Source organism: Phasianus colchicus, chromosome 4, assembly GCF_987193195.1.
Source record: "Phasianus colchicus chromosome 4, bPhaCol1.hap1.1, whole genome shotgun sequence".
NCBI classification, from domain to species: Eukaryota; Metazoa; Chordata; class Aves; order Galliformes; family Phasianidae; genus Phasianus; species Phasianus colchicus.
The window spans coordinates 4,152,144-4,176,857 of record NC_143439.1 but is presented as its reverse complement, the minus strand read 5'-3'; positions in this window follow the sequence as shown (position 1 = coordinate 4,176,857).

Sequence of the window (24,714 nt, the reverse complement as noted above, 5' to 3'; positions counted from 1 at the left end):
GTTAATTTTTGTTGTAAGCTATGTAAACTATGTAAATTATCTGGAGCCTGAAAGCCTTTGGAAGTGGATTCGTGTTCTAATTGTCACAATATTTATTTGACCTAGGCCTAGATATGTGTCAAGAGCCTCTGGGAAATGTAAACCTATTCGTAATTCGTTTTCCAACATGTTCAAATTGAACCAAAATGAGAATACAATAACTGTGACAATAAATGTACAATACTCCACTATTCACCTCCAAAAAACATTCATTCTGAGTAAGGTATTGCACATGTTATAGGTTCAGGTATTTGCAGGCTTACATGTTTAAGTGAACATTTATTGATCACTTAGTAAATGTTAACATTCATCTGAAAAAACACTGATTTAGACAATAAAGGAGTTGCTAGCCCTGGAAACTGTGATATTTTTCATCATTATAGTGGATTGGTTAAAAGGACTGCAGATGACCTGAGGAAAGCAGAGACAAGTTATGTACAGCTGCATCTGTTAGAAACCATGATTAGCTTAATAACTATGGTAGATCTGTCTGAAATATGGGTATAAAGTTCAGTGCTTTAGATTATCATGATTCAGGCAACCATTAAAATGTATATTTTAATTATGATCACTCTACTATTGTATCAGGTATGACTAGAAAGTTCAAAATCACAACGTGAGTCCAGATCCCATAAGTGTGACATTCCACTTCAAGATTTGTGTCAATATAAGCAAGTCATTATACCTTTTCCTTTCCTTTGCTTAGCTTGACATTACTAACTTTAGTTCAAGGCATAGGTCTTGAAACTTTGGGTTTTATTCTTGAATCTGAAATTTGTATGACGTGTTTTTTTAAGAGAAAATATACTGGTGTCTGGATTTGTTCCTCACCAGGTGGATGACTTTGCTATTTCCCTTGTTGAACTTCATAAGCTCCTAACATCCTGTCAGTCCATTTCTCCAGCCTGTTGAGGTTCCTACGGGTGGCATCACATCCCTCTGGTTTACGAGCCACTCCTCTCTGTTGTATGTCATCAGTAGTTAATCAGATCATTAATGAAGATGTTGAACAGGATTGGATCCAGGTACACTGCTACTTGCTGGCCTCTGTCTAGACTTTGTACCACTGCTCACCATCATCTGTGCCCAGTCACTTCTCAGTTAACCTTATTGTCTGGTTATCCTCACCATGCTTCAACAGCTTCTCTGGGAGGATTTTAACAGAGACAGTGCCAAAAGCATTACTGAAGTCTAGGTAAACAATATCCATTACTGTCCTCTTATCTAACAAGCCAGCCATTTCATTGTGAAAAGTTATCAGTTTGGTCAAACTTGATTTCCCCTTTTTGACTACTCCTGCTCACCTTCTTGCCCTTCATGTACCTGGAAAGGGTTTCCAGGATTACTTGTTTCCTCATCTTGGAAATCAAGTTGTGGTTTACCAACCAAATGTTTCAGAATAGTATTGTTTTTCTCAAACAGTTCATAGAAGCACAAAACAGCTCTTTTAGTGATTCTTCATTGCTGTTATGGGCCAATGATTCTCTAATTCCAACTTTTCTGCTCATGTTAGCTCACAACAGTTTGTTGCATTTTAAATGTTCTTTGTCTCTTTCTGACAATTTCTAACACAGAGATAGACAAAGCCTGTTTATACAGTGGACCTAGCTAGGAAATTTCAGCATGAATACCCATTTTTGCACATAAATAAGACAATTCATGCTCCAGTAAAATTACTCACATGCATAAAAGCTCTTCTCCAAATATTTTTGTGAACAGAGTCTGCATGAATTTTCATGGGAGAACTGTGCAAGGAAAGGTGTGTCCATGACTGGATCACTGAGAAGTTAGAATTGATAAAACATCTACATGAAAAAATTTATACTTTTTGTACATGATTGAGGTACTAATCCTCTAAACTTAATCATTTTGCAACAAGCTCAGGACTTGATTTCTATGTATGAACTATCTCAATACCAGCAGAAATTTCTCTCTTATCTAAAGTTGGACTAATCCTTGGCAGTTTTACCTCCACTGAAACTTGTGTATACAAAATTCACCTGCTGAATGTTATCAAATCCCTTTGTTCAGATACTAGCTCTTAGGTCAGTAAATACGTTAATTTGATTAATTTGAGAAGATTCCACTGATGTCTCCATCCCTTTTTGTTATGCAGCTAGGTAATTCCTAGGTAAATATTCTGAACAGAGATTCAGAGACAGAGTCCTATTTTATATATCAAAAGAATGGCTAGGATTGGCAGAGACCCCAAAGATTATCAGGTTTCAAGATCCCTGCTGCAGGCAGGGTTGCCAGCCACTAGATCACATACTAGGTGAGGTTGCCCAGGGCTCATCCAGGGCTGCCTGTCTACATAGAAGATGTACTCCAGCTCTCTGATTATATCTTTTGTCCCTAAAAGTTAAGTGAATCTCTGAAAAAGAGAAAAATCATGCCTGCTAGAGCAAGTTCATAAATCACTTCCATGATTTAATATCACTTCAAATCTTCATGAAAATTTCAAAAAAGGGAGAATAGGAAGAGAGATCAGTACAGCTTCCCTAGTGATGTGGGAAAGCTGAAAGTTCAAGACAGGACATTTCAGAATTTCATTATGCACTGAATTACAAAATGTTGAAAATATCACACAAAGATGAATAAGCAGATTTTACTCTGCGATGATCAGGAGCCTAATAGAAACATTACTTGAAACAAATGTAATTAGTTTAAGCTTGTGTTTTAAGGCATTGCAGATATGATTCTCTCATCTATCAAGTAAATATTATAGACATCAGAGCATTAAGCAATAGGCTAGTCTGAGTCCCTTCTCAGGGAGTCATTTCTCCTTAATTCACAAATGCAGGTCCACTCAAGATTTATACATAAATATATATGGAAGTTCTTGGGCTTTGATGACTACATATTTTACAGAGCAAACAAAAACCACAGCATGCTTTCCAAGAAAATTCACATCTGGCTCTCATGCATAGGAGCCTCACTTCTATGTTCCTTCATTTCTTAGTAAAAGTTACCACCTAGAAGAGAGAAGAGATGCAACTTCTCACCAGATAACAGCTCGTATTTTTTTTCCCTACATCATAATGTTACTACAGCCTCTGTAATTATCTGATAGCTATTACCAATCCTTGAGTCAAAAACATTCTGTAGTTTGAATACTAAGGAGAAATGCAGTCTGTTTTTCTCTTTTGAGGAACTTCCCACCTTACCAGCATGGTGAAACTTGCACCATTTTCTTGGGGCATCAGTTTCAGTAATCCTGCTTTCTAACTTTCTGATGAAGATGGATGTACAGCACAGGTCCTTGCACTACATCAATCCCTCAGTCTTGGAACAGATTTACAGAAGCCTTGGTGTGATAAAGTGCAGTCCTTAGAGCCAGTTTGGAAGCAGATAGTGTTGTATGCACCACACAGCTATTCTGAAAAAGCTGGCAGCTACATTTGAACATACATGCTCCGCAGTTTGCATGCAAAATTACTCAACTTTGATTTACTTTAAATGAACAGGGATCCCTTAGCTGGCTGGTCCTCACTGGAGCTAAGAAAGAACATTTTATTCCTGGAGTTTGCAGAGACATAGGTTGGGAACACCTTCTAACTCTTGGTCTAATGGAGAAACATTGGTTAGTGGTTACAGAATTGATTGAGTTTATAAGGAAAATTAATTGGCCATGAAAGAGAAGAAAGGAAAACTGTACACTTTAGTTAACTATCAAATAAAACAGGCTGACAGTTCCTTCCATAGCAAAAGCACTTTAATGAAGTTTTCAGTACTAAAGTGTGACAGATGATTCAGAAAACTACAAAAAACATATTTGATGATACCAGCTGGGAGAGGCCCTTCTAAGACTTTTGGCCCTTTTTTATATTATTTTTCTTCAACTGCAAATGGAACTGTAAGTATTATAACGTGTTGGAAAGTCCTTAGGATACACTGTGGTACACTGCCTATTTGCTGTGTTACAGACAAAAATATTCTGATATCTTGGCAGTAATCTGAACTATGCACCAGACAATACTATTGTAATTCCAACTAATGCCTCTGAAGTCACTAAGGTTAAACTAGGCTGATTAGTTCAACAACAGAACATCTGGTCCTAGGTTTCTGAAGCCATAACAATAGAATGTGCTGTTTTTGTGTAACTGATGAAAGGTGTGTGTGGGGGGGGAGTCAAACCTATGTTAGAGGTTATTTTTTTACTTTCTTTTTCTGCCTGTTTTATGCTAAAAATAGTATAAACAACTGCATTTAATGCCTGCCTACAGCTCTGGAAAACTGCATTCAATACCTCAGTGACTATTTTTTTCAGTATCTGTTCCTATGTAAAATGCTAGAATGGAAATATTACTCAAAAGAATGGTTATTACTTGTAAGAAGGATAAATTTCCATCTTAAATCATTTATTTAGGTGCTTAAAAACTCAATGAAATTTTCAATTCAGGTGGCCAACGATCATCACATGTGAAAACACTCTGGCAGATGGATAGATGTAGAAATTTATCTGCCCTTTGCCCAACTGTATTTGTTCACTAGAATAAGTAACCCAGATCTTAGATCAAATGGGGAACAGAAAACCATTCTAATTAGCATGAGTCTAGATAGTTGTGATCATTTTATTGTATTTAACTGATATTGTGCTGTTATACAGATGGCTGTTATATGTTTCCTTGTTATATTCCCTCATTACAAACTTCTAAGATGAATGTAAACATGATAGACTTATTTTTCATGCTAATGAACTCAAACTATTGAGAAACATCTGACTTGTTGCCAAGTTCTTATCAAACTCAGCATTGCTTAATATTATTTTATTGCACTAGGCAAACTCTTTTAGCAGTACAGAGGATGCCCACTACATGTACAGTGCATTGGTGGGTCTAGATTTTGACCACACTTTAGCAAACGTGGAACAATTGATCAGCAACACCATTATCACCACTTGATCATTTTAGCCCTTGTATGAGTACAGAACTCTGCCCAGCTTCTCAAATGGCCCAACAAATGACCTGATGTGAAGGTAAACTTTGCATTCATGCTTGATGCAATTAATAGCTGTGTGGGGATGGGGGGTGAGAGGGAAGATTTTACTAACAAATTTTCACAGAATACAGAATGGTTGAAGTTGGAAAGGACTTCTGGAGGCCTTCTTGTCCAGCCCCTGCCACCCAGAGCAAGTTGCCCAGGAACATGTCCTGGCAGCTTTTGTAAATCTCTATTGAGGGACACTCCATAACCTTTCCACACCCACTTTTTAAAATCTGAAAATCAACGATTAGCACTACTTGCATATGTTAAAGCAAAAATCCCACCTCTGATTGGTTTCTCACTTATTCATTCAGTTCACTCTATATCCATGGTATCTAACCTCAATGTCTATTGAAAATGTGACTTATTAAAATGCATACTGTATTTAAATCTTTGCAATGAAGACAAAGAACCAATGGAGAGAAGGTATTCTCTTAGCATGTACACGAGTTGATAAAGTGAATTTACAAGGTACAAAGTGGTTCCTCATAATTTTTTTCAGTATTTGTCATGAATAGTGAACTCATAGCCTTCAGTACTATTTATCCTTCCCATCGCCCAAAGTCTCTTTTACAAATATGGAGTAATTGGGGTAAAGTTTTTTGTTGCTATGAAAATCTGGGAGGAAGAAAAACAAAAGTCAGTGCAGCTTCATATAAAGTCAACAAACTCAAAGATCATAAAACCTATAAAATGAGTGCTTTCTTATGTTATGAGGGTCATCTTTAGGTCACCGTTCCATCCAGTGCTCAGGTGTACAACTACATCTAGAGGCTCACTTTTCATTACTTTGTCAGGGGCACAAATACTGAACCTGTCAAACTGTAGCAGTGTGAGCCGTGCTGCACCAAATACAAAGGTAGATTTGCGATCAACTGATTTTACTGCAAACTCAGTAAGTTGCCAACCGTGTAAAAATGTTGTCCAAGACATCAGCTTGAGCAATATTCATGGTGAGGAGTGACATTTTTTCAAACACTCGGGGTCAAACAGTGCTTCTATTAAGACCGATGTCTAAATTCCCATCTGCTTCAAAGACAATTGGAGCCATGATGCATTAATTCAGAATATAGGAGCTTAATCATATCTGAAAATCAAAAGGTAGCTCAGTGATAACCAGGTCGATTTGTTTTAGTTTGGTTTTGTTTTTAAAAGAAAGATTTCTCATTTGGAAGCTATCCAGCTATTTACACATATGTTTATATATTATTTATTAAGCAGTTGCAAAAAGCACAAGTGCAGAGAAAAATGACAGAAGGGTCTGCTACAATAATAAGTGATATCACAATGCTCATTTAAAAAGTGGCTGCTAATTAGTGCATATAAATAATTTTTGTTGCCCATGGCAAAATATCATTTTGAAAACTGCTCCCCTTTCTCCACTTGGAAGTGATATCTGCAGCACTACATCCCAAATTACAGTAAAGGCACTAAAATGTCAGTCTGTATGGCCTAAGAAAAAAGAGCTTAGAAAAATAAAAACTAATATTTTTGTCATCTTTTTCATTTGCCTCTGCCCATGCTAGACCTTCCTGGATGTAAAACAGGTTAATACACCTCTCTGTTTTTATCAGATTCTTGAAAGTCATACATTCTGCCCATGTTTAAGATTGTCTGTATCCATTTCTGCCCTCAGTCTTTTCCTTCTCCAGACCTAATGTACTACTGAATAAATTGTACAGTTTTCTGATGCTTAACAAAAGAATTATTCCGACACTATAATCAAGGCAAGAAAAAATACCTCTGCAGAGTTATAAAGATAATATCCAGGAATTTGCTAGCTCAGACTTGCAGTTCATTTAGTTTGGTGATGGATGATTGCATATGACATTGCACATAACAGAAGTAGCTCAGAAAGGCAGCAGTTCATTTGCAAGGGGACACAGATGGAGGCTAGAAACTCTGCCAAGAACAGTGTATGTGCTGCTCAGTAGTGGTGATGACATGCTGCACAGCACAGACCCCAGCAGTTGCTGGAGAAACTTCCCCAGCACACTTGAGACCTTGACCTGCATTGTGAGTGTAGCTCTTCAGGTATGTGGCTGCAGGGATGCCTGGGTTTTCTTGCCAAGGCTGGGAAAGTGGGAGCTCCTTGTCTGTGGGAGCTGCGTGCTGGTGGAGGATCTGCCTTACTAAGTAAAGGAGCAGCGACAGGAGTTCAGCATCAGAAATTGTGAGGGAGAGTCCTTGTCTGTTGCCTTGACCTGTTGTTCGAGATCTGATGTTTGCTGGGGGTATCTTTATTAATGACTGAACGTATCTGAGATTACTTTGAGCAGAAATTTAGACTAGGTGATCGCCAAAGTTGCCTACCAACCTCAACTCTCTTTAAGATTCTGTGCAATAGTAGCAATGGTGATATATACATGCTGACAAGATGCACCACACCAACAAATCTGGAGCCTGAAAAACAGATTTACATTGGTAAATCTATAGGTTTATATAATATACCTGAACATAAATACAGTGAGAAATTGTGAGATGGAGGATAGCAGTAATCCATTTAAATTACTCTTAGAGGCAGCAGGAAAGGGCAAGAGGAATAAACAGCTACAGCTTGTCATTGAACCAGAGGCAATCAGCAGCTTGAGTTTATCAGGTGTCATGACAGCAATAAAAATTAAAGGATATGATAAAATATATATTTTATAATGCATTTGCCTTTGTATAAGCTGCTCTGTGTAGGAGAGATGCTTACTTCCCCCCAAAAAGAGATACTGATTTCTCCCTTTGTCCTTCAGCATGCCTCTATTTTATGAATTTTCTGTTACTGTGCCACCAGTCCCAAGGCTTTCCTTATGTTCCTTATTACTATGCACAGTTTCGGAAAGAAGAAAGAAAACTCTGAGTGGTTTTGTTTGCTTGTTCTTGTTAGGAAATCTGTATTTATGTAGGCTTTTGTTTTATAATAAAAAAGTAAACCAAAATAGCTTTTTCCTTCCCTTTATTTTTTTATAACTATACTATATAGTCATTACTGTAGATTCTCCCTATTCTCTTTTTCAGTATCTTTTATCTTTCCAATTTATATCCATATATTTCTATATATTCCATATTTATTCCTATAGTATTTCATCATGCAGCACTGTATGGTCTGCCATACTCTTTTCAGAGACAGAATAATAAAACCCAATAAAAGTACTCAAGACAACTGCATAACATTTGTGAGAATTGTGCCTCGTTTCTTAGGAACAAATGTAGGATATGACTTTGGGATCACTAATACACATTGTGTCAATATTTAATGAGCTGTACAGCTGGGTTTTTTGCACATTGACATAGTTTGTGTTAAAGTCAGAAATCTGCATTATCTGGGATAAGTGACTGTAAGTTTGCCACTGGCTTCACATCACACACATTACAGTGTGCAAGCACTGCTAATTTACCTTCGAAACTGGAAACCTCATTGAGCTGACAGTTGTTCTCCTTTTGTTCTTCAACTCTCTCCCCTATGGATTTTCAGCTGCCATGCAAGCAATCCCAGAGCTGCCCTTAAACTCTTCAGAGCTGCAGAAACTCTCATAGAGCCACACAGTGCACCTCGATGCCCTTCCTACAGGTTGCTGGGTTTTGCTGCTTTCACATTTGCTTAAATTGGTAAACGCACATGATTATATTTAATGTATGCATATGAGCATTCATAAATTGGCTGAAATTTCAAATCTAAGGTGTACACAAGTGGTTTTTTTTACCTCATTGCTAATGGGCAAAGCCACAGTGCTGAAGAATACACAAAGAAATCAATGCTTTCACATTTCAACAATCTAGGAAACTAACACATAATAATGTGTTCTTTCAGCAATAAGTGGAAGTTTAATGGGAAGATATGAACAGAGACAGAAAATGTTGCCAGAATAAGAAACCAATTAAGTAATGTCCATATGGATTACATTGTGAGCACAGCGGCATGCAGAACAGAGGGACTGAGTACCATACGGAGTGCAGACAGTGATCCCATCTGGGTGTTTTCTTTACTAAGGAGGCCCACTATTTTATTATGCTCATTCTGACTTTGAATTACACACATATTAAAAACGTTCGAATTATTTTTATTTTGCTGTGATTCATTTATGGGTACACACTTCAGTAGGAAGCGTGCAGCTTTTAGTTATCAAAAATAAATCTCTGCTACTGAGACTCAGTAATGTAAGGTCAGATTGAAAGTTTTCTGGCAGCTGGTAGCAAGAGGCAGCAAAAAAAATTGTAATATCATAGGAGCAGAGATGGAAGAAAATTATAAGGCTGCAGATATGTCCCTACTTCTTTTTACACCCCAGGGGGGAATTAATCTGCAATTTTTTCTCAACTTGTTACCATTTCTTAGCCTACTGCTTTTCTGGTTTCAGTATATCAGCTTTGTTTGTTGGAGTTAATTCTCCATTCAGCCATATAATAAGGGGAAGGGAAGAGCAGGAAAGATGATTCAGTAATGAAATGCTCTGCAGTGTCTCTCTTAGGTGCCCTGCCCAGAGGAACAATGAATCCCCTTTTACTGGACTGCATAGGATAAGTCACAACCTTTTGTGGAATTCTATATCTCAAAAATCTGTCATGTACTTTTTGTACATAGAGGACATTTTTTGCAAGACCATTTTAATTTGCACTGCAGCAGAATCACGTAATCAATTACATGTCCTAGCTGAATGATTAAAATCAGCATATCATGCTCTAAAGCACTTATCTAATCATGTTTGGGGTCTTATGTAATGCTCTTCTTATTGCTGAAGCTGCATGCTTCTTAATGATAAATGTGTTGGCCCTAGATAGTTCATTAAAATAAGGGTCTGATAAGCACACATTTCCTATTTCAGTACAGATTGCATACAGCCTCTTTGAGAGCATCCAATGATGTTAGCTTCATTCTTCACATGTGCTACCCACCATGAAAAGACAGAGCAATGAAGCAAAATGGCAAAGATCACGCTTATTTGCTCCTACTGCTTTCCTCCTACTGCAGGAAGTCTTGCTTCTTTATCCTATTGGCTCACCTTCAAGCATTTAGTTACTGATGGCTCTGTGACTCAAAGACCAAGAGATAAAATGAGTTCTGCAGAGTTTTCACCGATGGTACTTGCATCAGGGATAGAGACAGTATGCTGGATTAAACATGTTTGTCATGTTCAGAATATACTAGGACCTTTCTTCATTTTCTAAAGTCAATCTGTTTTTTTTATAGACCTAAATATATGCAAAACAGTTTGCTATTTACAAACAGAATTACCAAAGGAAGTTATAATACCCAGCTATCAGATGCAGTCTGAATTTTGCATGACTGAATTTCAGTTTTTGACTGCTCAAGAGCAACAAGAACCTTCCATCTCACACATGTTTCAGTATGCTTGATTAATTGGACTGGGCAGTAATAAGAAACTGCAATTGTGGCACCAAGATAACTTCAAATATAGTAAAGTAGCGAGCATATTTGCAGACACATTTTAAAAAAAGAAAATATCTAAGTTCAGCAAGACAGGAATTGCAGCAGCGTTTCTTTGTATAAATATGGCTGCAAGTCTGACACATTCTAAGTTTCACTTCACACTAAATAAAAAAAAATACATTTCTGCTCCATCGAAGAAGCAACAGATTTCTAAACAGAAAATAAATTTGTATTGAAACAGGAACACGGAGACCATTCTTTTGCGTGGGTTTTCTGAGCAGGAAAGAACGATTTAGGAAGTGCAAAGGATGTGATTTTTATTACTTTACAGGGGTGACTGGAATACCACAGTAAAACATGTATAAATAGATGAAACATCAGCCATTCTTAAAGCATGGAAAGAAAATTATTTCCTAGATCTGTAACTATAGAAACTGATTTTGCAAACACTTGGTATTCCTGATTTTTAGGCTTGCAGCAGGTTCCCTTCGGCCAGGATTTCTTTCTCATCTGTCCCTTCAAGAAGAGACCTACCTAGGTTTTTTTTTTCCTTTATCAGGGCAGTATGATGTAGGCCAGAGGCTTACAGACTAGTCTGAATCCTTTGAAGTATCTGGAAGTAAACTCCAAGAGGATTTACATAAAAAACTGAGTACATCTTCCAAATTACCATTAAAAAAACCCCGAGTGATACAGAGCACATTTATATGGCACTGTATTTGTACTTCCAGTTGAAATTTCTGGGCTTTATATTTTCCTATAATTTTCATTTCTAATACAATAATCACTGATTTCTCATGCAAAATCTCCCTCCAGAAGGTCTCCTCTTATTTTATTAGAATTTTCTTTAGCCATCTGAAATGTCACGTGGATCTGTCTTTTTGTGGGGGGAAAAAAAATAGAAGAAAAAATTATATATAAAGCTTTTTTATTTATGGTTTTCCAAGGAAAACTAGAAAAAGTAGTTTCCATGCATCAGTATAGTATCCCTAAAAAAGTATCAATTACTTTCACATTATTTGTTCTGTGTGCTGCCTTTCTACAACTTCAATCTAGTATTTTATGGTTACTATTGATAGTTCTCTTTAGTCCACAGTCCCTGAGCCTGGCAGCCTTGGGGCTTTTTTTGTTGCTTGTTTTTCCCTTTTAGTTTTTGAAAACTACATAGCAAAACAAATAAATAGCAAGAACAACAAAAAATCTCACACTTTAGCAAGTATAATCAAACAAGGAATCAATTGGAGCTTTTTTAGATCAAATATATGAAAATGAAAAAACATGCCTACAAAGAAACCACAGCACTACCCAGAGAGCCATAAGAGAAAAAATGTAAAAAATGTAAAAACTCCTTACTGGATAGGAACAAAGTTTCCTATCATAATCTGAAGAGTAGAAATGATTCAACTAAAATAAAAGCATTTTAATTTTGGAAAAGGATATGATTTAATAATTTAGGTTAAAGTTAGTATGGATTGAATTTCTGGTGGCCAAGTTCTGTATATGTCATTTCTCAGATTCACCTGTCCCCTTAGATATTTATAACAGTTTCTTTATTCACCAGAGCTGATTATAAAATATACACTTAAAAAAGATTGTATGCCATATACCACTTCTGATTTTGCCAGTCTTGCAGTCAGGGGAAAATTTGCCTTTTCCCTCCTAATCACTTTTACCATGTAAAACTATTAAATCATTTAGCAACAGTTTTGCATTAGGTTTTCTTTTATTTACTTACCTTTGCAGTTCCTAGAGCTCTGGAATCTTTCCTCATACTGAAATCATAAGTGCTTTGCTTTGCTTAAATGCTTTGCTATGCTTGTGCATGCTTTTAACATGTCCACATGAAGCAACTTCATATTATACATCCTATTTTCAAATTATTATTTTTAAAAAATAACAATTCTGGAATTTTCCTGACAGCAGTTCTCTTAAAAAAACAAACAAACATATTTCTTTAAGGAGTGCTAAGATGCCCAAGTTCACTTCAGAGATTTAGGAAGCCAAGCAATTTTTTGAAAACTCTTGGAAGATGTGCAGAATAGTCAAATGACTGGATATCTGCTGAGCAGATAGTGTAGGAGTTCTCTGTATTGTCCTTTCTATTTTAAGCCTGAACAAAGTAAAGTTTTCAAACATCCACTTCCCACCCTCCCTCAAGGCCTAGAATCTCTCTTCCTTTCTTGGAGAAGCCGAGAATCTGATCTCCGATATTCAACTCTTCTGCACTTTCAAAAACTGTGTGTCTATTTGTTGTGTGCTGTTTTATATTTTCTGAATTGATATAATATATATTTGGTTAGCACAGATCTTAATTCTCAATCTCCATGCCCGGTCATGTAAGAGACAAGCAAAAAAGACAAGATTCTAACACAAATTTGATACTACCACCTAAAATAAGCCTAAGCATGAAGATATTAAGGCCTGTCACATTCTAATTTTATAAAAATCTTTTGGAATTTCTTCTCGTGGAATGGATTCTACTCAGAAGATTAAATATCAAGAACATCTATTAATTGCATTTTGATCAAGCCACCGACAGATAAAATGTGATTAGCGTGAAAACTTCTTTAGATGAACACAGCTCCAAAACTGCACACATTGTCCCTAAAATGGCAGTAATAAACAGTAATCTTCTGCAGCTTTCTTGCATTATCAAATTGCTATTTACTGCTTAGACAAAGTATTAATTAAATAAGTATCCTACAGCAAAGGTGGATTGTGTAAAAATATCTATGTAATGCTTTGAACACACAGCAGTCTCCCTCTTCCTAGAGGAAACACAGCGTCCACTCTTTTCTATCTACACTACATCTCACTGGGTAATTTGTGAGGAAAACATATGAAGAAAATGTAACTTGGTTGTGTAGGGTATGCTTCATCACCCATCCTCCAAAATAAAACTGGATTATCCCACTTAAGGCCAAAAAAGCATAACCTTAACTCGAAATTACAGACGTTGTAGACATTCATTTCCATGAGTTCAGAAAAAGCATCCCTTCCAATTCATCTAAGGCAGTTATTCCAGTTTCCAGTGCAGTCATGAAGAAGTAGATAGATAGATAAATGAATAACAAATAAGAATAACATCAAAATAAATATACTCTTATAATGCAACTTTACAAAACAAAAACAAACAAAAAAATGAAGAAGGCTAAAAATATACTTTTTTTTTCCCTAGACTTTTCTTCCTCTCTTCCTTTTATTCCTTTCAGAGAAAGTGTTCCAGCTGTGGTAAATATTGCTCAGGCACAGACTGGCAATACATTTTTCACTTTGATATTCATAAGTATATATTTTCTTTTAAGAGGAAGATTTTTATTGCCGTTTGATTGGTAGTTAGTGACGTTATATATTTGGATTGCTTTCCTGATTTTCACTTTTGTTTATAACTAGTTTATGTTCCTTTTTATTTATGTATTCCACTCCCCCCCCAATTATTTGTACATCCTCCTACTTACCTACTACAAATTACCAGTCCAGCTCCTTCACTTATTTTCTTCTGATAAAACTGCGAATCAAATTCTATATTTTTACTTGAATAATTCCATATTTCTTCAAAGAACATCAAAGCACTCTTTGATCAAATGTGGAATGATCAAAGACTAAGCTTGTAAAAAAAAAAAAAAAGAAAACACAAAGTGGAAATTCTATTGCTTTTCTTCACTTTTATCTTAGCTCCTTGCTTTGATTATGTGTTTTGTTGTATGAAGAAAGTTCATGCTAGAGCAATGCAAAACAAAAATTGAGGGCCAATAGGAGTATTACTGAGGTGCTTGGCCATTTCATGGTTATTGTTTTTAGGTTAACTCTAGCTTGTTTTAGCAGGAGTTATGCATTACTGAGAACCACATCTTCATGTACAGACGTAGGTTTCCACCTCAGGTTAAATTGGACTTCCAATTCAAAAGGGATCTACTAGTAGCAAAGTAATGCCAGTTCTATGTTCCTGATTAACACAGTAATGCAATGGAGTCCTGAATATTCTGAGACTGATGCAATCATTCTGTATTAACAATCCAGCCTGTAGATCCATTCTATATAATTTCTGTTTATGTCTAACTTTATGTTTGCAATATGGTCACTTGCATTGAAACTAAGGTCACTTGAGATGTTAATTTATGTAGAGATAGCTTGAGTTATCACCACATTAGAAATAAGCAATAAAACTGGTGAATAATAAGAATTGAAAATAATTATTAAGAAATTAATTAAAATTACCTGTATGTACTCATCCGCATTTGAGCCCATATTTTTCCTAAATTTATTTGATACAAAAGTTGACATCATATGGCCTGTACAAAGTGCCTATAAGTACAAGAGATGTACTTATGAATGTACTCTGAATGTAATGCCTCCTATTTTATTATGTTGGCCTGCAACATCAGAGACAGGTGTTAGTGGAACAGCAGTAGAGCCTGAACCTGGCCACCAATATTACATTACATTTTGATGCCATATGACAGATGGGAACAGAGGGACAATCTGACAAAGCGACATCTGACATGGACATGCATATGAAGCAAAGGTATGTCACTGAATTCCTCCATGCAGAAAAATGGCACACACTGATGTTCACTGCTTGCTGAACATTTATGGGGACCAAATAGGGAGCACAGTGAAGTGAGGGTGACGCACTTCAGCAGTGGTGACTACAGCATGAAAGACAAGCCACGTTCCAGATGGCTATACACAGTCATCACATAAAAAAAGATCAACTTAATCAGCTTATCCAGGCAAATTGGTAATAGTGGTGACTATATTGAAAAAGTAATGTTTTGTGGCTGAGAATTTGCTCTCAGACAGTGTTATTGTGCTCTTTGTATCTGTTGTAGTTTCTATGGAAATAAATACGAAGCATTACTTTTGGAGCGGCCTGCATATTTATTACAAGGATTGTTTTACAAAGTCATTAAAACAATCACATTAATATCATAATATCAGCAGATTTTTCATGTGTAGAAGTTGTCTTTCATCTTGACTTATTATATTTTATATGCTTACCAAAATTACTTTGTTTTTATTAATTCAACCACGAGTACATTAATTGAAGATTATTATATTTTAGGATTATGTTTCCCAACAAAGTGTTCAGGCAGACTCATCTCCCAAAAATGGCTTAAGGAGGATAAAATAGTTATTTCATAAATTTCCAGGATATTCATGAAATCCAAATTTTTTGAACATTTGTTACCTAAGCAGTCAAAAAGTTCAGGCTAGCTAGGTAGTCAAATAAATAGCAGACAAAGTCTGAAATTCACACTCTTTATTGGTCCCAGCAGAGGACTAGTATTTCCTTACTCCTCTTCAACCTTGCCCTCTCAAATTTTTATCACCACTTTTCTCTGAATCTCACATCTTACTCCATCCTCATTTCTTGAACGCTACGCTCAACAGAACTGAATGAATCTTTTACTAAGACATATAAAGATGGGAATCAGTGGAGAAAAAAATAGGTAAGTTTACAAATGTACTGTTGGAGATAGACATTTCCAAAATCTTGGTTCGATTTCTCAGAGATGAAATGCAAATTGAAAGATGACTCGATCTTTCAGTGTGAATATATTCACACAAAGGAGGTGACTGGCTATTAATCTACCAACAGAAATATAGCAGTGAGAGGATTAATGACTGAAGGCTTAAATGAGTGAAATTCAAACTGGAAATATAGTACAAATTATTAACTATGTCTTGTGTGCTTCGCTACTGTAATTAATTTTCAATTAGATTTATTATCATTCAGTTCTTAGTATCTTTACAGTTACCCCATAACTGCTTTTCAAGTAAATGTTCTCAATCTAGTGAAATCAGTTATTGGCAAAATGCAGGAATTACTGGCTGAAATGTAAAGAAGTGTCATATATAAAGACAAAGAAATACACTCACAGATTGAAAATGATCAGGGAAATGTACATTTGGTAACAAGTAGAGAAGAATTTTAAGAAATGATAGGAAATATACTGAGAATGTTGAACTGTGTCATGTTTTTCATCAGCCTTCATTAAAACAATAAATTTCAAGCATGTAGTTACCTAATATTTTTTTTAGTAATAGCAAAAGATGTTTTAAGGTATCAGCCTGGAAAAAAGAAGGAAAAGGTTACAGAGTAATTTCTGTAATAAAAGGAAATAAATACACATAGCAGGTTTATGCTTAGTTCTGAGAAAACCAGGACCTATATACTCCAGCAAGATTTTGTAAACATTATGCAGGAGGAGTACATATCATATACAATAGTATTATTATTCTAATATATGATATTGTATAATATTATACAATACTCTCTTAAAATGCCAGGAAATGGAGGCTGATTTAACTGCTATATGGTAGTTGCAAAACTAGTTTGATAACCACAGATGGAAAGCAGTTAACATAATAAAATTCTGAGTGTTCAACCCTGTCTTTGACAGAGGATTTAGAACTTGGTGATCCTTGAGGTCCCTTCCAACCCAAGCCATTCTATGATTCTGTAACATAAAGAAGCCTGTACTAAGTATCCATTCACTGACTTCATTAATTACATGGATGGTGGAGCAGAGAATGTTAATTGAATCTCCACCAAGGTGAGAGGGACAGCACCTAAATTTCAGGACAATACACAGATGACAAACTGTAAACATCATACATAATAGGACAGGAGAGACAGGATGGAAAAGAAAAGTGTCTAGTTTGCAAATATGCAAAAAAGGATTCAAGAACTATAGTGCATCAGTAACTGAAAACCTGCTCCCTTCTCTAATTATCATGAGTACAGCTCTGGTATTAATTTGATTGATTACTGGGGTCCAAAAAAGATGGGAGTTAACTTGACAAAGCTTGAAGATTAGCAGGTGGTTCAGAGGTTCAGGAAAGAGGATATGAGACAAGGCTGAGCAACATTGTAGATTAAATATAAAACTGAATGAAGTCATAAAGAAAACTTTATTAAGTAAAAGGATGTAGAACAAAAGAAAAAGTAGTTTATTCCTGCATTTCAGTGGTATACAGAACAAGAAGTAATGGAACAGCAAAGCTGAAGCAAAAAAGATTATATGTAACGGAAAGGACAGAGGTGATGACATGGGTGACTACTGAATCTCCATTATTGAAACAATATTGAAACAAGCTAGATAATTTCCAGGTTTTGGATAAAGTTGAAACCTTGATATAGTTGAAAATGATGTGGTTGATGCTCCTGATACAGCTATAAATCATGAGGAAGCATAGTACCTAGAAGTAACTAGGGAGATGGCATTTAACATAGGTTAGATGGGTATGGTCACATAGATTGCATTTAAGTTCATATAAAATTAAGTGCTGTGGCCATATTAGGAAGGTTAAGGAACATTTTGTCAATCATTCATAACAAGAGGATCACGCATGATATTTATGTGAGATTGCCACAGAATAGGAATTTACTAGTCTTAAATCTATAAAACCTTATTAATAGACCTCAAAGAAGACACCTGCAAAGAGCAGCTTTCAGCTAAATTTACTAAATCCCTGGATTCACTCACCTATATTTCATTTAAAAAAATATTTAATATATGCTACTTCATTAACAAGATGTTATAGAATTACTACTCAATAAACTAAAATTTCAGAGTTCTTCAGAAAACTTGGAAAGTTTGAAATTCCAAAAGGAATATTATATTTTGCTCTCTGGATTTTGCTGAGTAATTAAATAAGTTACAATTTATATTTTTGCACTAACTTTTTGACAGAAACCAATTCAGAAGAGATATTCTGTGGTTTTCTGCATTAAAGATGCAAATAACTGGAAAAAGGTGAACAGAAGGCATTAAATGATGACCAAGTGATTTTTTTTCCAAGTACATACTTGACAATATAGCAAACTCAATTATTCCTCACGATTCACATTTCATGCTTAGATGCACATAAAATCCATTGTTCTAGTGCTCTCATGGCTTTCAAAGTTGTTATTTACAGAGTTTCAAGATGACAGCAACATAGCTATAACTTTTTTGCTGGACTTCAGTTCATTTGTTTGTTCCTCCCTGTGGTAATTTCATTATATCTTCTGCCTGTGTTCTAAATCCCACTGCTACAATTAGATCTGAAATTTAGAGCTACCAGACTGTAGAGTTATGCTACCTACTACCTACTATCCAAGGGCAATTTAACCATTAATTACTGGAGCACCAGTGAGCATTCCTCCTTTCTACTGATCAAGATCCTCAGAGCTCAAAAACTTTCCCTCATCCCTACATGTAAATCTCAAGGCTGAATGTCCCATTAATTTCACACTGAATAGTAAGTCTTAAATCATCCTTTAAACTACCTCATAAATTCAATGGAAATGAAGTAAAATCTGGAGAATTGGAATGAAAAATGCAGGGGAAATCCACCATGGAGAGCAAAATTCTGGATGCTTTTACATTGCTGTATCTGTTCATGGATCCATTTCATGGATGAAAACGTTGAAGTGTATACTTCATAAACACTGACATAGATTCTGATTTTACATACTTTGCCCCTGTGAGACCGCATCTGAAGTACTGGTTTTCCCACTACAAGAATGATGCAGAGATGCTGGAGTGGGTCCAGAGGAAGGCCTGCAAAAACAATCAGAGTACTGGAGCACCTTTCCATTGAAGAAAGATTGAGAGGGCTGGGCTTATTCAGCCTGGAAAAGAGAAGGCTGTGGGAAGACCTCATTGTGGCCTTCCAGTACTTGAAGAGAGCTTATAAATAGAAGGGAAAACAACTTTTTACATGGGCAGATAGGGATAAGACACAAGGAAGCAGTTTTGAACTAAAAGACAGTAGGTTTAGATTAGATGTTAGGAGGAATTTTTTAATCAGAACTTCAAGAGGCCTCAGCAACAGTTATCCTGAAAGGTTGTGTACGCCCCATCCATGGAGATGTTCAAGGCCAGGCTGGATGGGACCCTGGGCAGTCTGAATTGCTGGATAACAGCCCTGCAGGGGGTTTGGGCTAGATGATCTTTAAGATCCCTTCCAACCCAAACTATTCTATGGTTCTACACATGATATTTCCAGTGTATTTCTGATGCAGGCCTTGTATTTTACTTTCTCTTTCATTTCTCTCCTCCCCTTTCACTTTTTTTTTTTCTTCATATATTCCATCTCATTTAGCATACAGAGACCGAGAATATATTGCTTGGATTTTGTTGCTGCTCCTGCAGGCATACTACTAAATTCCTTCTAGACATATAGCCTAGAGCCTTATGTTACTGCCATTGTTTCTCTGGAAGTAACATTAGACTTACTCTCTTCAATCTCAGCTGTTTTCTTTCCTTTTTGATAAAAACTTTACATTTATGTCAAGGTTATAAATCTCCTCTGCCAAAAAATCTTCTACCTATACCTTTTTTCCCCTAATCTCTACTCTATATGATATATGAAATATATTGATGGAAGACCCGAAGGTATTCACAGGTCTCTGTATTACAGAGGTTACTAATTTATATTAATAGCTTGTGACCTTGTAAAAAGTACAGAAATGTCAGGAGGTAGTAATGAGGACATTTTATCCCTGAACATACAAGAGTTTTGCCTGATAAAAGATGAGAGCAAGAAGAGATAAATGATTCTTTTCCTGATACTAAGAGAAGACCTCAAAAAGCACTAAGCATATAAGGTCCTCTATACAGAACAAGGCACAAAATATTTTTTGGCCATTTTGATACATGGCCACATAACTTACGTTTCAGAGCACAATTCACTCTGCTTTCTGAAGATGAAGAGCAGTCAAGCCTGAGGAAACCATCACCTTAACTGTACTTAGTAGCCCAATGTCCCTGTGTCATCTACAGTTGCTTATGATTTACTAAATAGGCGACATTCCTTGCAAAATATGAATTCACAGATTTCATATATTGAAATATATTCTGAGTACAGTTATACTACTATGCTGATATTTTCTGACTTCTACTTCTGATGCATCATTTTCCTTATGGAGTTACGGTCTCAGGTTGCAAAATTAATGTACTTAGGTTGCAGAAAAGACAAGACTGCAGACAAACATGGCTGTGTACTTTTGTTTTTGGTCTTATTCATCATGCACAAAACTCTTAAACAGAAATCAGATTTAGTTTGTGCTCCTATTCAAAAAAAAATATTCTCTTTAAATTTGAATACTCATATACCAGTTTATTCACTTGGGTCAGTATGTGCTTATATGTTACTTCAAAGGTATTTAATTTTTATTTTGTCCCAATAGGGCTGTTTTCAATTTGACTGCCTATTAGCATTGACATTTTCTCCCTAAGGCTTTGTTTTTGTTCTTTTAAAACACAATTGGGAAAATTTCATGGAGTTTATGCAACTTTCATCCCAAAGAAAATATTTGTTTGGTCTTTGGCTATTCTGCTGCTGACATTTTATGACATTTTCCATTTTATCTTCTTCTTGATAGTTTTGCATTTCCTTTAAAGTAAGCTAGTCTTTATGAAAGTGTTTAATCTGCTTTCTTTTTTCCCCTGCATATTTGTTTCCTTTATGCCCTCTGCATGAAGTATATTTTACATTGGGCAGAAGCTAAATGTGTCTTCGCTGAGACCCCCGTTTTTTTTTTTTTTTTTTTTTTTTTTTTTTTAATCATTCAGCATCATAGCAGACTACTTTGTAGATATTTGCTTTAAAACTAAGTAAGCAAATCTTGTAACAACTTAATGTTGGAAGTTCATGTTCGAAAAGGCCAAACAGAGAGACTTCTTGTTTCACCTGCTGGCATATGCCAATGCTGACTGATTACTAATCTTTACAGGACACTTAGTGTGCTGACTAAAACCCAAGATATTTTTTTGCTTTTTGTTCTCCTTAACAGTTGTTTCAAAGGTGTCAAATTGGATGTGGTTGGATCTACAGCTGCACTGCTAATGATGAATACAGCTGAAGAGCTTTCAAACAGAGATATATGATGTATCTCTCAGGCACCAGAGATGAAACACCTGCCAAGATGTAAATAGCGTTGTGTCTTACAACTGTGGGATCATAAACAACTGATGCTTATAGGATCATAAACAACTGATGTTTATAACTGCATTTTTAGAGGCTCTCAGTCTTAGCACAATAATAAAAGTAATTGGCTAATTGGAAGTCAGCTACCAGAAATTAGAAGTTTTAAGGTTAAGTTTAACAGAGGTGATATGCGCTTTCTTAATCAGTCTTAAGTTTCAGAATGACTTTGGTTGGTACGGAGAAGATGACAATTTGAATTAGCAGTGCTAAGGAATTAAAGAAATGTTTTCTGAAAACAAAGGCTCAGCTATATGGCTAGCCTCTGGATTATGTCATTCAATTATTAATCAGTGATATTGAGTTTTTGTAGTTTCAGGTTTCCACATACCAAGTGATCACCTACTGTGCGTACAAGAGAGGGGCAAAAATTTGAAAGAGAATTGGATTTCCCATATAATCAAAACTTTCCAAAAGTCAAACATTCTCAGTGTGTTTTTCATGGCAATTTTATTTGTATTTTTTGGGGTGTAGGTGGCGAGGTGTTGGTAGCTGGAAGGTCTGCAGGGGTGGCCTGTGCTGAACTGCCCTAGGCTGAACACATGCACATCCAGTCAGTTCCGCAATGAATCCACCACAGAGCATGGCTAGATTCATCAACCAAGTTGGTGGTACTGCTAATGGAAGCATGTTTAAAAAAGGGTATAGACTGCCTGTATAATCAATGAAAATTATATAAAGGAATATTATATAACTTAATAATATTAAGATGTTATAATAAAGAAATAAGCAAGAGAGTTAGGCACAGCAAGACAAAGAGAATAAATAGGAGACTTACCCATGTCATAGGCTTGCTCAGGAAACTCCAGTGGAGTAAATCTTCCGAAGAGAGAGAGATCCTTTCCCACTGGTAGTCAGCTCTTAAATGGGTCTAGGAGAGGTGCAGCCAGGCTCCACCCCTTCCTGGAGCACAGGTGAATTGCTTTCACCTGTGCTCCCAGGGCTGACTCATTGCTCACCTCAGGTGACTAATCAGAGGTTCAGGCCGTGACTCAGCAGTTCCCATACATTGCCAGGCAGAGATCAGGAGATGCTCTGTTGCAGAGCAGATATCCCCTGTAGATTGTGGAGAGCCCAGGCTGGAGCAGAAAAGTGTGAGGAGTCAACAAATCACGTGAATGTCTGAATTTCCTAAATATATGTAGTAGTTACACAGCATCTTCGCATGTTCATCATTTCACAACTCAGATAACAAGGATAAAAACTGTAACGTTTCTGGATTTATCTGTTTTATGGAATACTATAGTTCTAACCAAGCATAACTAAATTTTAAAAATGTGTTTCTCTCCAACTGTGCTGTTGATTTATACCACTAATAGGCTATCAGAAAGGACCGGGTAAGTGAGCATGTTACTCAAAAGTTTGTTCCTGTTTCTTATTCCTGGTTGGGTTTTTGTTGTTTTTGTAACCATTTCCAGTTTTTTAATCTTTTTAATTTCTTAACATAATTTGGGGTTATTTTCTGTGTTTTCTCACAGTTCCTGAATTGCTACTAGCTCTGAGAAAACGTGCCTTGTGCTCACACCTCTAGCATGAGTGGCAATACTGTATTGCTATCAGTATAGAGATATACTGATAACCTTGTTCAAGCAGATTCAAGCAGATTTTGATACAGGCAAAATATCCAGTTTGGTTTTGATTAAAACAGTACTTGTCCATAGAATAGATATATTCTTACTTGTGTATCTTAGCATTAATGCTTATCTTGCATGAAGCCATCAGTACCTGAAGAAGCTCCAGACACCATCCGAATCACTTCTGCTATTGGCAGAAGCATACATAAAGAGAATAATCTCTGCAGAACTGCTGAATACCCTTCTCATTCTAGCAAAGAAGAACCAGGGAGGTGATGAAGACTTCTTATCATGGGCTCTCCAGAACTGAAGCCACATGACAATATGCTGGATGCATTAGGAGGTAAAAACCTGTCATGAGTTATGCTTCTAGAGTTTCACAAAGAAGCTAGGATGTTATTGCCCAAGACTGACCCAGGTTATTCCACTGACAATTCAACTTTCATTTGCTACAGGATAATGCTGATGAACTGTCTGTATGATTTGTCCTCATATAACTTGTGCGTAAGGAAAATTAATGTATTCATGTTGCCTTCATATCAAAAAACAGTTAACTAGGCAGCACTGTCCTTACACAGGAGTGGCTATCATTATAAATCTATACAGACAAGCTGAATGCTTTCCCCCACATAAATATTTCTCTATACCTTTATATACATTCTGACGCTGAAGATAATCTCTAAAATAATGCTGTTCCCTGTTCTTTTTTACCACTAGTCTGTGGTAGAAAAGTTCTCCTTAGATATATGATCCCACAAACCTCAAAGACCCCAGAGATACCATGAAATGTCCAATGCTAGTATTAAAAAAAATAATAACTGCAGTAAAAAGGGTCTTTGTAGAGATGTTACGAGGTGGAGTAGATGACTGGAATGTGCTTTATATTCTCTGTAGCTTTAACTTTGTTTCAGTTTTCTCATGGGAAGTACAAATTATATCCCTGGCTATCATTTAAGTGACATTTTGCAGATCACATAGAGCTATATAAAAAAACTCATACGCATTTGGAGCAGGTTTAATTCAGGCTTGATCCATTTCAAGAAATTGCATTCTCTCACTATAAATCATTATTTATAGATCCCCCTATTAAATGTTAAGGTTTCCGTAACAGCTGCCTCTTTTTAATTGCAACTCCTTTTCCAAACAAAAGCATTATGGCTTGCTTGTTTTCTGGTATGTACATTTAAACTGATCTTTAATTTACCTTATTATTTTTGGCAATATCAAATAAAGGCAGACATATTGAGAAACTATCCAATATTTACATATTTATTATGCTAAGTGTGGTTCTAGAAACAATTAATCACAAGAGCTTTCATCTTTTTAAACACTTTGTGCAGCTGTTAGAATTCAATCGCCACAGGTATTGAGATAAAGAACGATAATAATGTACTGATTAAATCTCAGTGATAATTCCAATAAAACTGGTGATATTTGCTTGTAATTTTAACTGTTTGAAAACTTACAACTAAAGATTTCCAAAATTGCTTCCAATGTAGAGTGAAATGCTTTTAAGCCTAAATCAAAGTCTAGTGTTTGGGGTCGTAGTACAATGGCCTGATATACACTGCTTTTGGCTATAGCTGTGCTGGGTAAAGCCTAAATCAGAGTCTAAATCAGTGAAGATTTAAACCTTTTATTCTTCTGAATTACCACTCTTCCACTTCATCAGTACTCACATGAGACTCAATCCTGAGTGAGTTTTACCCCTGCAATATATTACTGCACTGAGAAATATGATTGCAACATCAGTTAAAT